This window comes from Bos indicus, chromosome 1, assembly GCF_029378745.1.
Source record: "Bos indicus isolate NIAB-ARS_2022 breed Sahiwal x Tharparkar chromosome 1, NIAB-ARS_B.indTharparkar_mat_pri_1.0, whole genome shotgun sequence".
Taxonomy (NCBI): domain Eukaryota; kingdom Metazoa; phylum Chordata; class Mammalia; order Artiodactyla; family Bovidae; genus Bos; species Bos indicus.
Genome location: NC_091760.1, coordinates 127,943,603 through 127,959,496, shown reverse-complemented (window position 1 = coordinate 127,959,496; position 15,894 = coordinate 127,943,603). Strand labels below are relative to the sequence as shown.

The following is a 15,894-nucleotide window of genomic DNA, read 5'->3' as shown; positions in this document are numbered from 1 at the left end:
TCAGAAAATGCTTATGCTCTTGTTCTGCCTGATCCCTCCATAGGTAACCTCTGAGCTATCGGTAGAGACGGACCCAAACCTGAGCCCACCCCCACAATAAGTGCATACTGAGTCTCTGTGAGAAATGTCTTTGTAGGTGTGTTAGGAGGAAGATGCTGCTAAACCCAAAACCTCCCTGAGGTTTGCTCCAACGTGCAGAACGTTGAAATGCACAACCATCTGTGTAAATAGTTGCTTTATCCTAGCAGTTTGTCTAATATCCCAAAGCACTGTCTGTAAAATCAAACCTCTAGTGGACTAAAGATTTGTTGTTGTTGTGTTGTTGTTGTTTTGAGGCCAACTTAAATATCTTGCTTGGAGCTTTTCTCTGGTTCAGTTGTATTAGAACACGATTCAGCTCACAGTGATTTTGTTCTGTGGGCTGGCCATGAAATATTCTTCCTGTAACATCTTTTTTTCCCCCTCCTTTTCTTTTCTTTTTTTTTTTTTGCTGTTTGGGAGCCATTTTCCTGCTTGCCTGTGACTTAAAATGACTAAGTACATTTTGCATATAGCATCAATCAGAAGATCGTAAACTGAAGGGAAATGTCAGAGCCCTGATTCCATATTGCCTATTTATTTTAGCATCAGCAGCATTAACAGTTGCAGTAGGACTAGGCTAATCGTCATTTGCTCTTGAGAAAATAATGAGCCTGGCATTTGTAATTAAAACACTATTGCTGTTCAGAAAGATTACAACTCAATGTCTTCTATTTTGATAGGCTGGTACAAATTAATCATTTTGAAACCATTTGAATCTTAATCACAAGATTAGATGGATTCAATGGAATTGTTTTACCCTCCAACTGAATGCCAGAGAGATTCAACAGTGTATTACTTCTCTGTAAAATGTCGATCCTTTTGTTTTTAACTCAAGCATGGTTGCGTCATCTTGTAGATTTTCATACCTCATGGTTTTTTTTTCTGGCATTTTTCATTGTTTGCTCTTGGTCTCTCCTAAAAGAATTTGAAACATAAGTCAAGGAGCTTGAAAGCCAAATAAGACGGGTGGGAAGTATATTGTATCATTGTCATTGTAATAAATAGAACAGTGAATGGAAGAATAATTATTATTTATTACTTTGTGTGTTTTGCCTTAATGCTTTGCCTTCATATTTCACAGAAATGTTTACCAAACACAAAGCTTTTCTAAACTTACCCATTTACAATTATCATTGGATTTTCTAAATTAGCCAAAAACACTTCATGCCAATTGTAGAGAATCACACTTTTTCCTGCTCATTGTTGAAAAGGCAGTGCTCCACCCATTTACACTTTTTGGCTAAGGTGTTTATGCTGGGCAGGCCAAGGCAGGTGCGACAGAAAGAATGTGCGAACAACTGCTTGGCTCCCACCAAAACGAAATGGATGGACCTGTGGGTTTCTACCTGAATGATTTGGAGTCTACAATTCTCAAATCTTATAATAATAATAAGATTTGATAATTATTATCATCAAATAATATATCATTATTATCTAATATTATTATTATTATTGTTATTATTTTAGAGAATAGGATTTTTTTTCCCAAGCCTTAACTCGGTGAGAATACCAAGATTGCATCTCTTGCTACTACAGTGATGTTGATCTACGTCAATGATTTCCATGGATTCCCCCCATAGAGGGTCTGAGTACCCAGACCACATCTTAGGGCTGGTTGATACGGGGAGATGAATCTTGAAAATGATCTAGCACTTTTCTTTTTGATACACGATGCCTTTGAGTTCCTGGTACCATATGGTTCATTCTAGCAGCTCCTTTCCATGGGAAATGCTATCCTTCACAGCTTTTTTGGTAATTAAACATTCAACACACACATTGAGTACCTACTACCTACCGGTCATATTCCGGAGGCTAGAAATAGAGTAACAAACAACAGAGATCTGGGCCTGCCTCTCATAGACCCACCCCTAGTGTGGTGGAGGGGTGGGGGGCCAGGGGCACAAAAATAAATATGTAAACAAATAATTATAGAAGACAAGTGCAAGTAAGAAAGAGAAGATAAAGTTTTAAAAAGCGAGGGTATCTTTTTGGGAGGAGAAGAGCCACTTGAGAAGGGTTGGCCAGGCAAAGCATTGTAGGAGGTGGTATTTAGGTGAAAACCTCGATGGTGAGATGGATCCAGACAGGTGAAGATCTGATGGAGAGCATTACCAGGCAGAGAGTTGTTCATACTCAGACCGCAAACTTTCCTTTCTAATGAGTTACTGCCATTGTATCAGAGTCATGTCTGAGACTTCGTGGGTTGAGCCTGGCTTAGGTAAGCTGCCCCTGCAGTGAGACAGTGGCCCAGACTCCCAAATTCCCAGAACTTGGTGCCATCAGAGGCATTGCCTTTGGCCCAGCCTCACCCCAGCACTGCTCCAAAGATGCAGTGACGCTCTGAACATTGCAGTCCTAGGTGGTGGTGAAATTCAGGCACAGGTTCAGTTTAACCCAAGAAATCCGCAAAAGAAAGGAATCCTGGAGCGAGGAAATTTCTGGGAAGCCTCTTGCTTTGTTTTTCTTAAGAACTCCAGAACTTTGACTCATGGCAAAACACTGAGAGAGCCACTTCCTTTAATTTTTTTTTTTCAAAGGCAAGAAGTGGAAGGGTCTGTCCCATCTTGCCAGTAAATTGCCTTTGTCCTCTAACGCCTCAAATGCTTCAGTTTCTGCAGAACTCTTTGCTTGTTTGTTGGTGGCTTTCTAAAGACTTTGCTGCTTGGACTGATCTTTCTCTATTTGAACAAATAATGCTAAGGAAATTCTTCAGAACCAGAAATCTTTTGTGCCTTTTAGGTTCGTCTGCTAAAGAAGCTCCAAGAACAAAGGGATAGGTTTGCTCTGCAAGTTAGAAACAAGGCCCTTCAAAGTCTTCTGAATGTTTCAAAAGCCCCTTCTATAATTGATTCACAATTTATCGGGCTTTGCTTATCAGAAGTTAGAAGTGGCCTGACTCAGTCCACTTTGTTTGGATTTGACCAGCCATGAAACATTCCACTGCACTGAAGAATGTTCTAGCCCTTTGGAGTAGACTATTGTTCATCAGTGGGGGTAGGGGTGAGTGGGAGGGGGCTTCACCAAGTCAGTTCACTTCTTCAAATATTTGTTGAGCATCTCCTATGTGACAGAGACCACTGCCCCCCAAACAGAATGGAAATGTGACATAAAACTCCCTAGGAAGCTCATGTCCAGGTTTGTGTACAAAGCTAGGGCATTGTATGGACAGGTACACTTGTACACCCTCTCTGTTTCAGAAAGAAATGAATGAATGGCATGCTATTCTCTTAGTGGCCTTTTATACTGTTTCCTGGAGGTCAGCCTTCACTTTGGGGGCATTGCAACCGATGGCAAGGATGGTTCTTCCCCGGGACTCTGTGTCTTATCCTCGGTCACCTTCCTGAAATGTCTTGGCTCCTAATAAGCCACCGTATGTCTGGCTGCCCTGCTCCAAGCTGGTCTGCCTGCCTTGCCAGGTGACCTCCATAAGGGCTGCCACTCTTTCGCATTCATGAGCAGATGTTAAGTTGAGAAGCCCTTGAATGCAAAAAAATTGAATTTGTGATTCAGGCAAGATGTTTCTGCTTTTTTTACCTTCCCTGACAGGTCATGGGGGGTCTCCTTGAAGCCCTGTTCTGCTTCTGTGGGAAGCAGGTAAATCATAGACCAGTTGCCAAAGCCCTTATCTTTGTTAGGTGAGCCCAGCATGACACTGCCATGGCCCAAACATCTCATTGACCAGAAAATAGCTCTTTTGATCTTGTGATTCGTTTTGCATCTTTTCCTTTAATGGTTTTCTTGCTTCTGCAGCTGTTCTAGTTCAGGGTTCGAGACTAGCGTTTGTGTCTACAGTCACTATATTTGGCCTACGGAGGAAGTTTGTTTTCTGGTTCAATTTTGTTTTTCAAATGCCAGTATAAATATTTTTTTTCTGTGTTCATAAAAAGCTGTGAAGTTTTCATGATTTTCTTTATGTGATTAAATAAACCTCTTCCTTACCCTGTGGTCATTGCTGCCAAATAGATATTTTGAAATTCCTTTTTTTTTTTTTTTTGCCTGCTGAAATCTTCTACCCTGTCTGAGGCCTTGCTCTAATTAAGGCCTCACAGTCCTGCCCATCTTCCCCAGCGCCGAGCATGACGTGGTGTCCCTGCCCCGAGGGCCTTACAAGCCAGTGAGACAAGAAAACAAAAGCCACCAGCTGAGAATGTGGTTAAATCCCAGAAGGGCAGTGCCCTTGTAATTTTTTTCCCCTTTTTCTCTTGTTTCTTGAGCTGTGGAAGGGAAGTAGGGGACCCGTAGTAGGGAAACAGAGGGGTTACTCTGAAAGATTAGAAAATGCAAGGTATCGGGGAAACGATGTGAAAGCGAGTGGGATGGTCATCTGTGGGGCAAAGTGGAGAGATGGAAGGACTGCGGACGGAGAGGGCAGCAAGGAGGTGGGGAGGGGGGTGCAGGAAATCAGGAAGAGGGAACAAAGCGGGCAGTCAGGAGGCAGGCTGCTGTGCCGCACCCTGAAGCTGGGGTTGCCGGGCACAGGAGAAAGAGTAGGAGGGGTTGCAAGGAGTAAAAAGAGGCTGGGAGAGCCCCTGAGGTGCAGGCTGTGTATGGGCTGGGTGCTCCCATGTTCTGTCTGGCTTCAGTCATGATGTTGGCCTTGGGGCTCCACTGTCCCACCGTGGCTGTGACAAAGAGCCTACAGATTGGCCTCACTAAGGGTGATTTATCCCAGGATCTAGAAAGTCTCTGTCCCAAGGCTCCTATTTTCATGCTCCTATTTTCATGCTGGGACCACCCCTAGCCCTGCCACTGTCACTTGACTGGATCTGGAATAAATTTTAAATGGGCAGATTTTTACATGTGTTCTCACCAATTCTTTTCGTTTTCCACAAAGCTCAGCCCGGAGATAGACCCAAAATATGCCTTTTAGGTGGCTTTCCTGGTGGCTCAGATGGTAAAGAATCTGCCTGAAATGTGGGAGACTCAACTTTGAACCTTTGGGTCAGGAAGATCCCCTGGAGAAGGGAAAGGCTGCCCACTCCAGGATTCTGGCCTGGAGAATTCCATGGCCTTAGATGCATGGAAAATATTAGAAACTCTTTTGCCCAAAGTCATGTTGCCCTCAGCAGGCATGCAGCTCAGCTTCTGAAGCTCACAAAGCCTCTTTCCTTGCTCTTCACCCGCCTATCCACGCCCTGCTCTGAGTGCCCATTAAGCCACCCGCAGTGGAGATTCTGACTGTTTGAGTTCCATGGTCTCCAGAAGCACTGCCCATGGCTGGCACATCAGCACGTAATGCTGCCATCATCCTGTACCTCTTGCTCAGCTCTTATGGGAACATGAACCCCAGACTTCAGTTGCTGTGGGAATGGTAGGTTCACTTTATTCGGTCGTATTGAGAGAACTGTGGCCCAGAGAAGTTGTGACTTCTCTAGGTCACTCAGAGAGTTAAGTGGCCTCGCTTAACTCCTAGTCCAGTGCTCTTTCTGCTAAATCAAGATGCTTTAAGGTCACATGGGAAGCCCGCTTTTAAACCAGAGGTTGGCAGCCTTTTTCTGTAAAGGGCCAGATAGTAAGTATTTTAGCTCTGTGAGTGGAGGCAAAACTGAGGATGTTATCTGCATATGTATATAACAACAAAGAAAACAATTTTTCACAAACTATTGATGAAATTTAAAATATACTAAAATATAATATGAATTATATATAATGTATGTACTGTCATAGATACAGAAATGAACGGCTATGGCTGTGTCCCAATAAAATTTCACTTATGCGCAATGAAATTTGATTTTCATGTAACTTTTCATGTCATGAAATATTGTTTTTCTTTTGTTGTTTTTTTTTTTCAATCATTTAAAGATGTTGAAACCATCTTTAGCTTGTAGGTTATACAAAAACACTTGGCAGGTGAAATTGGCCTGTAGGATACAGTTTTGTGGACTCATTTTCTAAGTCAAAAGCTGCAAACTGGGGGCCCACTGGTCAGTCCAACCTACATATGTGCTTTGTTTGACTTCTAACAATAGTTTTAATTGAATCCATTGCCAACTTTGTTTTCTGTTTTTTGAACTATATTACTCTTTTTCCTTCTAATTATAAAAGTAATATATACTTACTTTGAAGTAATTTGGAATGTTACCAGCTTGACATGCATTCTTTTAGCCCTTTATCTATGCCCATTAATTTTTCTAATAGTTGAGATAATATTTTTATAGGCAATTTCGTATCTTTTTATTTACTTGCTATACCGTAAGCATGGCATATCACTTTAAAGTCTTGCATTAACATAATCTTTTAAAACTTTATTATGAAAATCTTAAACATGTGTACAATATGGAAAAACTACTTCAATGAAATCCTGTATAGTCATGGCTGTTTCAACAATTCTCAATAACTAGCCAATCTTGTTTCATGTAAATCCTCATCTGTATTATTTTAAAGCAAATTCCAGATCACATCACTTTATCTCTAAATACTTTAGTTCAGTTCAGTTCAGTTCATTCGCTCAGTCGTGTCCGACTCTTTGCAACCCCATGAATTGTAGCACGCCAGGCCTCCCTGTCCATCACCAACTCCCGGAGTTTACTCAAACTCATGTCCATCAAGTCGGTGATGCCATCCAGCCATCTCATCCTCTGTTGTCCCCTTCTCCCCCTGCCCTCTACTTTCTTAGCATCAGGGTCTTTTCCAGTGAGTCAACTCTTCGCATGAGGTGGCCAAAGTATTGGAGTTTCAGCTTCAGCATCAGTCCTTCCAATGAACACCCAGGACTGATCTCCTTTAGGATGGACTGGTTGGACCTCCTTGCAGTCCAAGGGACCCTCAAGAGTCTTCTCCAACACCACAATTCAAAAGCATCAATTCTTCGGCGCTCAGCTTTCTTCACAGTCCAACTCTCACGTCCATACGTGACCACTGGAAAAACCATAGCCTTGACTAGACGGACCTTTGTTGGCAAAGTAATGTCTCTGCTTCTTAATATGCTGTCTAGGTTGGTCATAACTTTCCTTCCAAGGAGTAAGCGTCTTTTAATTTCATGGTTGCAATCACCATCTGCAGTGATTTTGGAGCCCAGAAAAATAAAGTCTCACACTGTTTCCACTGTTTCCCCATCTATCAGTATGAGTCTCTAAAAGATAAAGATACTAAGAGAGAAGACTTTTTTAAAGGAAATAAATGCTAAAGTATTTACGTATAGAATAATAATAATAATAATATTATTTGCAATAATAATATTATTTGCAACTTACAATATTATTACAATTATTACAATAAATAATTATTATATATTTATAATATATAATATTATATTATATTATTATATATTTATAAATAATTATTACAATAAATAATAATATTTGCAACTTACAAATGAATCAAGAAAAAAATAGATAAAAAGGTAGATATAGGTGTGGTATACATAGGGTTTTTTGGTACTGCTCTAATAAGTCTTCCATGACTTTGAAACAGGTCTAAATAAAAAGTTTTTAAAATGTGGAATACTAAAAAAATACATGAAAAATGTCAACTAGTAAAAAAGAAAAATAACCACAGTATCATTATCATATCAACAAATAACAATAATTCTTTGCTAATATTACAGTCAGCATTCAAATCTGTCCAGTTAGGTCATTAAAAAAAAAAAAGTGCTCAAAGTACAATTCTAAATAAGGTTCATACTGCAATTAATATTTCCTTAAATTTTATTTAACCAATAGGTTTCCTTCCCTCTCTTCCTGTCATCCTTGGTATCATCATAAAAATTTTGTTGAAGAAACAATTTGTCTGACTCATAGTTTCCCACAGTCAGAAATTTGAGATTGCATTCCTTCATGCTGTTTTACATGTTCCTCCGTCTCAGAGGTTTCTGTAAATTAGAGTTACAGCTAAAGGCTTGATCAGATACAAATTCATTTTCTTTTTTTAATGTGGTCAACATTTTATATATTTTATATAAAAATCCTGATTTGGGCTCCATTGGAAAACTCTGCAGATCTGGCATTCTCATCTGACAACAATGAGTCTGGGGCTGGGGAGTGACACCCCCACTCCCCACTTAGGTGGGACATGAATGACCCTCTAGGCCCTAGTTCCTACTACTTCCTGCCTGGCTCCCAGGGGTGGGGAGCTGCCACCCCTGTCCACACCCTACCTCTGCAAGGACTTTGGTAGACTTCTCAACATGACATCACAAGAGGCCTTTCAGAAATGTGGCAGGGATTATAGAAGATTTGGACAGGGACTTTCTTAAAATGCTTAAAGGGAAAGAGAGAAGCAACTATAGAAGAGGAAGCCAAGTGATAGAACCTGGTGAGTGCCCAGGATGAGGGGAAGAGAGAAATAAAACAATAAATTAACAGAGTACAGGAAGAATGGGAGGCGGAATGACTTACAGATTCCTAACCCATGGTGGAAAACAAAGGAAGCAAGTGGGTTTATGAGACATGCTTTAGACTTTTTATATATGATGAGAATATGGAAACCTTAAAAAGAGAAAGAAGGGGGACAGTAAATTGGCCAAGAATCTTAAATCAGAAAGCTCAAACAGGCAGTTGTAGCATAATAGAAATCATGCAGGGATTAAACAAAATGAGGTAGAAAACAAGGAAAACTTCCTACAAAAGGCCACTAGAAAAGGATCAGGAGCCATGCTGGGGAGATGGTGAAGAACTACTAATAGAAATTTAAGACTTAAAAGTCTTAGGATATTTTTTTCTTATTTGCTAATACACTGAAATGAAAAGTATTATAAAGATATGAAAATATATCATACTTAGTTGCTTTGAAAGGAATAAATCTTTATAGAAAAGAATGAATATTATAACAAATTGGGACATTCTTGGAAATTTCCAGATAGTTCCCCATACTCAGAAGAATGATTAAGAGAGAGAATATGTAACTGGTTATGAGGAAGGGTGGAAAATTTTGAAGGACAGGATGATTATGTAAGTTTTAGGCTGCAGTGTTTAAAACTGTTGCTGTGATATTTTAGTTATTAATAACAATTTGGGGGAAATCTACTCACTTCTGGAGAAACATTTGGCCCTAATGAGAAAGAAATGCCACTGTTCGTGAATTTGCAAGTGGATGTAAGGAGCCATTCACTTGCTAAGCCTCTTAGGAAAGCCAGAGCTGATTTCAACCTTAACAAGCTGTTGACAAGGTACCACGGGGAACATGTTAGCAGCACAGAAAGTGGAGTGTACAGTCAGACCTGTATTTAAATCCCTTTATGTCACTCAGCATGTGACCCTGGGAGCTTACCCATGGAAATTTTCTAGGGCATAAAAGTTGCTTTACACATGGGAACTATGATTCTTACTGCTTGGTGGTAGAAACTTAGAACTCTGAATACTTGACTTCCAGCACCAACAAGCATAATGCAGATGCTTCACACATATTATCCCATTTAACTATCAAAAAGCCCTATGAGGTAAGTGTAATATTAAAATCAGCCCCATTTTACAGATGAGCAAGCTGAGGCTCAGGGAGGTTAAGTAGCTTGCCTAAAGTCAGCGAGTAGCCTCGTAAATGACAAAGCTAGGCTTTAAACCCAAGCAGGCAGAATCCAAAGGCCAAACTGCCTCGCTGTGCCACCCTCCCACCTCCAGTCGCAGCAGGGCAGCGTGGAGAGCAATACCTCATAGTGGCACTTCCCAACCTGAGGTTCCTAATGCCCATGCCTAGTTTTCCCAAATGGAGAAGGAAATGGCAACCCACTCCAGTGTTCTTGCCTGGAGAATCCCAGGGATGGGGGAGCCTGGTGGGCTGCTGTCTCTGGGGTCGCACAGAGTCGGACACGACTGAAGCAACTTGGCAGCAGCAGCAGCAGCAGTTTTCCCAAAGGCTCAATGGAAACACATAAAGTTGCAATCAGACCAGAGATTTCTTTAGTTTGGAATCCATGATTAACAATGGGTTCGCTCAGGTTTTGGTTGAAGTTCTGATGGGCAATGGCATACACAAAAACATGCCAGGGTTGTTGTTTTTTTAGTGGGAAGATAAATCATTAGTTAATAAATGCAATTTAGTGGAATAGCTCTTTTTGAACGTGACCCACAGAGAAAGAATAAAGGACGCTTGGCTTTGAGGAAGTTAGGAATGGCTAGTGTACATGTGTGTGCATGTTGCCCAACCTATCGGCCTTCAAAACCCTGTCTTTATTTTTAAATTACATGATGCTTTTATTTGACTTTAAGTCAGTACATTTCTCCTTGATTATTAAAATGTTTTACCAACTTTGTATATAATATTGTATTCTACTTTATTCCTCAGAATCATCACAATCTTTTTTTCCTTTTACATTGGGACTTTTAAAAAATTTTATTGGAGTATAGTTGATTTACAATATTGTGTTAGTTTCAGGGGTAAGCAAAGCAATTTAGTTATACATATACATATATTCATTCTTTTTCCAATTCTTTTCTCTTATAGTTATCACAGAATATTGAGTAGAGTCTCTGTGCTATACAGGAGGTCCCTTGTTGCTTATCTGTCTTACAGTAATGTGTGTATATTCATCCCAAGCTCCTGATTTTTCCCTGCCGCCCCCACCCCCACGTTTGCCCTTTAGTAACCACAGGTTTGTTTTCTGTAAGAATGTTCACAATCTTAAAACGTGATCAGGAACTAGGATGCAGAACGCTGTATTCCAAACTAAAAACAGGATGTTAAGTCATGCAAAGAACAGACTTATCTTTTTAAACTGTAACCTGGGAGTGCATCTTTTCAAAAGAAAATATAAAAAATAAGACTCATACCACCAAAATGCGGAGAAGGTGGATGGTTTGTAGAAAACAAGAAAACAAAACCTCTACAATATAGCTAACTAGGCTGTTAGCTCCTCCATAAGGCGAGTTTGTGGCAGGCCTCAGTAAATACTTTTTCAATGAGCAGTCCCCTGGATCTTTGGACGAAAGGTCTAGCATAGCAGGCAGTCAGCGCGATTTCAGGAGGAGGCCTGGGTCTTTTGCGCGAACTAGTTTTCACAGCACGTTGGGAAAATCTGTCTAGATATCTCCTGTCAGCCATGGGAAAGCGCAGGTGACACTCGATTCCTGAGAATTTAAATGAAAACTGCAGTTGACTTACTCTGAAACCTGCCTCTCTTAAACGGGCAGGGGTTGGATGCTGTCTGGGATCTGGATGCGGAACCTGGGGACCCGTCTGCAAACCCAGGCCTGGTTCTGGTACGGACTAGGTTTTGTGGCGGTAGACCCCTAAGTGGTTGCCCTTGGGGCGGGTTCTGGGATCTCCCGAGAGGAGAGAGGCTGAGGCCGCAGCCCCCTTGGTGGCATCTGGGGCCGTCGTGGGCCCCCCACCTTTCCCGTCGCGTCCAGGTTGGGTTTGGGGTTTTGCGGGGCCGAGGTGTGTCCCCCGCCCCCCACGTCCCGGCCCTGCCCCTGTCCTCCCGAGGCCTGGGCCTGGGCTCGCTCGTTGGTGCCCCGGAGCCCGGCCCGCGGCTGAGGCCGAGGAGCCTTCTTCCCGGCCGGGTGGCGTCCCCAACCCCGCGCCGGGGGCGGGCCGGGCCGGCCGAGCCGAGCCGCCGGCGTCCATTTTCTGGGCGGTGCTGCGAGACGCCGCGGCCTGACTCGCGGGTCCGGAAGCGCCATGGACCCCCGGGGAACGCGCTCGCGGGGCAGCGGCCGAGCCCTGTAAGTGCCAGCGCAGGGGCCGTGTGCGGGCGGGCGGGCGAGGCGAGGCCGGCCCGACCCCTGCTCTCCCGGGAAGGAGCCTCAAAACCCGGCCGGGGGACGCTCGCGCTGGGCTGGGAGCTCCGCGGACTCCGGAGAGCCGAGGTGTTGCGGGGACCCGGCGCCCGCAGGTGCCCGGACGCCCGGGCCTGCGCCCTGGGAGTCGGGGTCCAGCCGCGGAGTCGGGCACGTTGCGCCGCAGCTGTGGCCCATCCGCAAGGCTATGCTGAAGGGCGGGGGTCCGGGGACCAACGCGCACCCAAGGGCGGGGGACGTGACGGGCTCCGGTCCAGCAGGCTCGGGAACGGCGCTGACAGTCGCATCTCCCCTCCCTCGGACCGCGACTTGGACCCCCGTCCTGACCCATCCGGAACCTGAGGATTTCCTTGGTTGAACACCAAAGCCCCTGGAATTGAATGGGAAGTGCAAAGGCAGGGCCCTGCCCCCAGGGCTTTGCAATCTCAGCCTCCTACTTCGGCAGTAGTTAGGTCTCCACTGTTGGTACAACATGACCGCCCGCTGTTAGCCACTTTTTGCAGGATATATTATAAATCACCTGAGGTGTTAGTCTGTCTGCGGTGCCACTTTATAACTCCTCTCCTATAGGTAAGTGACTAATTCCATTCTGGACTTTGGCCCAAATTAAATATCTCTTCTAAGGATCCATAATGGATGATACGTATTTTGGTGCCTTAGACATATTTTAAAGGTTAGAAACTTTTCTCCTAATTATGAAGCTCAACGACTCGGTCAGGTTCTCATGGTTAAAAAGCATAGGAGGATTAGGTCCGCGGTTTCTGAGAAACTTCTAGTGAGGTACTATCTCTGAGGGTAGTGTTTTTCTAGCAAGAATTGAGACCCATTAGAGGATTGTGAAATCAGTATAGTGGGTTGCTACCAGATTTTTTTTTGAAGATATAGAATATATAATGCAATATAAAATAGAAAATATCAGGGTGCAAGAGTAAGCGTTGTTTTCAGGCTTTGGACTTTCAGTTTATGTAATATGATTTTAAAAAATGGTGGGTCACTGTCAAAAAAGTTTTTAAACGCTGATCTACAGGTTAATAACCCAGGATTTGGAATCTGGGGTGAACCTGTGTTTAAGTCCCAGGTCTAACATAGAGTAGCTCTGTGACCTTGAACAGATTCTGTGACCTTTCAGAGCCTCTTTTGATGTAGCTGTAAAATGGGGGGATGTCTCCTATGTTTTGAGGACTGTATGAAATCACCTATGTCATTTGCTTTGCCCAGTGCTGGACTGACAGTAGGTGTTCAGTCCATATGCTGATGGAAGTCACTTTTGTGTCTGATACGTTCAGTCTTGGCACCTAGTCATGAGACATTATTTTTTTTGCTTTACTTCTTTTTAGATCTAGATGTGGAGGAAATGGAGGACTCAGAACCAAGGATTTCCAAGTGATTTCTTCCAAAGCTCAAGACGCTAACTCTTTTAAAGCTGGTCTGTTCTAACTGAGGTAATCAAATTTACGTCTTTTGTTCTCTACTTGAAATAGGCAATGTTTTTTTCCGAGGGACTAAACCGCTCCCAAGGAGCTTATGCTTTGTGGCCAGCAATCCACCAGGTTTGGGGATTACAAAGTGACAATGACATTTAGGCAAGCTGTTATTAAGGAGACGTGATGTGTGAGGTGCCTGGTGATGAAGGGGGGATGAAAGCCTTCTAGTTCCAGTTCTGCCAGTGACTGTTGTGAGAGCTTCTGTGAGCCTTGTCTTCTGGCTTCTTCAGGCCGGAAGGACCCACAGACGTCACCAAGGCCCAGAGAGTTTAAATGACTCTTTAGGGAGACCCAGTGGGCTGAGTTGGGGCAGGCCTGAAGCTTGCATCTCGATTGCCATCCGTGCAGTCAGCTTCTGGGCCTGCTACAGGGGGAACACTGTGCTAGGCGCTGAGGATAAACACATGAAGAGTCCACCCCCAGGACGCACGCTGTTTGCACCGACAGGTATTGACAGCCCAGCACACTAAGCTCCACCTTTGAGGCATAGACAGAGCCCCAGATGACGGTGATAACAACTACCATTGATCAAGCACTTTTGTGTGTGAGTGCAAGGCAATATGTTAAATGCTTTAAGTGCTGTGTTCTTACTCACTCCTCACACTACCTCTGCGAAGTAAGAAAGTATAAATGTGAAGGATTGAAAGGTGAAAATGCAGGCAGGTCATGGAGGACTTTGCCTCTCAGACCACTTTTATGATGCACATTCGGTATGCAGAGCACAGAGCTAGGACCACGAAGTTCAAGGTAGAGTGCTTGCCCTCCAGGAGCTTGAAACCTTAACTCCGGAGAGGCCGAGTCAAGAGGACAGTGCCTGCCAGTAGCCCCCGTCTCCTCCGCCTACTTCTGCAGCAGTTGGAGTGGACCCAGAAGAGACCAGGGTAGTTGATGTATCACAGTTCTGGCCCCTCGATGCAAGTTTTTTTGTTTTTTCAAATTGAACATACTTTTCCATCCCTCTGTGGAAACTGATGCTTTCAATTTATAAACAATAGTAAGGTTGGCTCTGAATCCATTTATTCATTCAACAAATGTTTATTGAGCTCTTATTTGGGTATTTAAGGCACTTATTTGGGTATTTAAGACCAAACATATTACTCTGTTTTTACAGTCATGATAATGGTCATGTTCCTTCTCTTAGTGAGGAATTATTGCTCAACTGTTAGAATTTTTCTGTTACCATGCCAGGATATCAGCTTCCAAGGATGTTGGAGATTGACTTGTAAATAAGATACCAACGGGATAAATAGGAAAAACTTTTTTTAAAAATCTTCAGAAAGGAGTTTCTTTTAAATTTTGATTTTGCTGTTACCATCACCTTTATCAGCAGAGAAAAAAGCATTTTGGCAAGGGGGCTCTCTCTCTGACTTGAAATGCTCTTCTCTTTTAGCTTGTAGGCCACACAAGACACTGAATCTTCAAAAGTAAAGCAATTTAAGAGATGCTTTAATTTACAAGGTTCAAAGTTAGAAGTAGCTCCAGTGATTGCCTCAAGTAACAGAAATCAGATTGTAAGCCTGGAATGCTACTTGTAATAAACTTAAGCTTCAAATGGAACAAATGAGATGTTGAGTGTGAGTGTGCTTTGCAAACTTCTAGGAGTTCTATAAATGTCACAGCAAATATTTATCGAGTACCTACTTTGAAATCAGAAGAAAAGGCAGGGCAGAAACCAGAGACAGGGCGACCAGTTAGAAGGGCGCCAGAATCCACCAAGGAAAAGGCAGGGTGGAGGGAACTTGGGGAACGCCGGAAATGGATGATAGCAGTGAAATGGGAAAGGAACAGACGCAAAGGGAAAAACTGACCCAATCTGACATCTGAGTAGAGAAAAAACAGCTAAAGCTGACACTGAGATTTCCAGAGCAGTGGTACCCATGAAGACAACTTGGAGAAGGGTGAGCGACTACATTTTCGAGGGGCTGAGTTTGAAGTGTTGAAGTATGAAGTATGATGTCCCCTAGATGATCAGTGGTTTTGCACCCCAGAGGGAGGCCAGGGCTAGTTTAGAATCACTGATATAAAAAAAGTTAAGAGATGAGAGAACAAATTTTCCAGTGAAAAACCGTAGAGAGGCAAAGCTTGAGGATGGAGCCTTCTGAGAAAAGAAGGACGTTATGGAGGACCTAGCAAAAAGTCTGACAAGAGAGCAAAGAAGAATGGGAGAACAGGGCTCTGGAAGCCAGCACTAGAGGGTTTCCCAGAGGAGAGAGCGTGAAGTGTTAGGCTTCTGCTTAGTCGCTTCGGTCACGATTCCCAGGCAAGAGGACTAGAGTCAGTTGCCATGCCCTCCTCCAGGGGATCTGCCCCACTCAGGGAGTGAACCCGGGTCTCCTGCACTGCAGCCAGATTCTTTACCACTTGGCCACCAGGGAAGCCCAGATGAACGAGACAGGGGATATGAGGCCCAAGACGGCCGTCGGATTGACAAGTGCTAGATCCCTTACTTGTTGTTTTCCTTGGTAACATGCTATGACTTGCAGAATGGATCTCAAGTGGTTTCATTTCCAAAAAAAAATGTGTTAGTTTGCACAAATCAAGAATCACTGCAAAAATTTTATCCTAGCAAGCCCCAAAACACACTTCCGATTACTAAAATTTCAAGATGTTAAATGTGGTTTTGACGGTTGTTGTCCTCTTTATTCTGTTGTCAACAG

The 15,894-nt window shown here is 43.2% G+C and overlaps 1 protein-coding gene across 20 annotated transcripts in view; it reads left to right on the top strand.

Moving 5' to 3' along the window:
* The window catches only part of ZBTB38 (zinc finger and BTB domain containing 38), a 131,202-nt gene that overhangs the window by 48,670 nt on the left and 66,638 nt on the right, over positions 1-15,894 (top strand). For 10 of the 20 annotated variants that reach the window (XR_011567791.1, XM_019961626.2, XM_019961609.2 and 7 more), the window contains one exon: positions 13,091-13,195. The gene's annotated coding sequence lies outside the window, so the exon portion shown is untranslated. The other 10 variants (XR_011567792.1, XR_011567790.1, XR_011567793.1 and 7 more) reach the window with 4 other exon arrangements.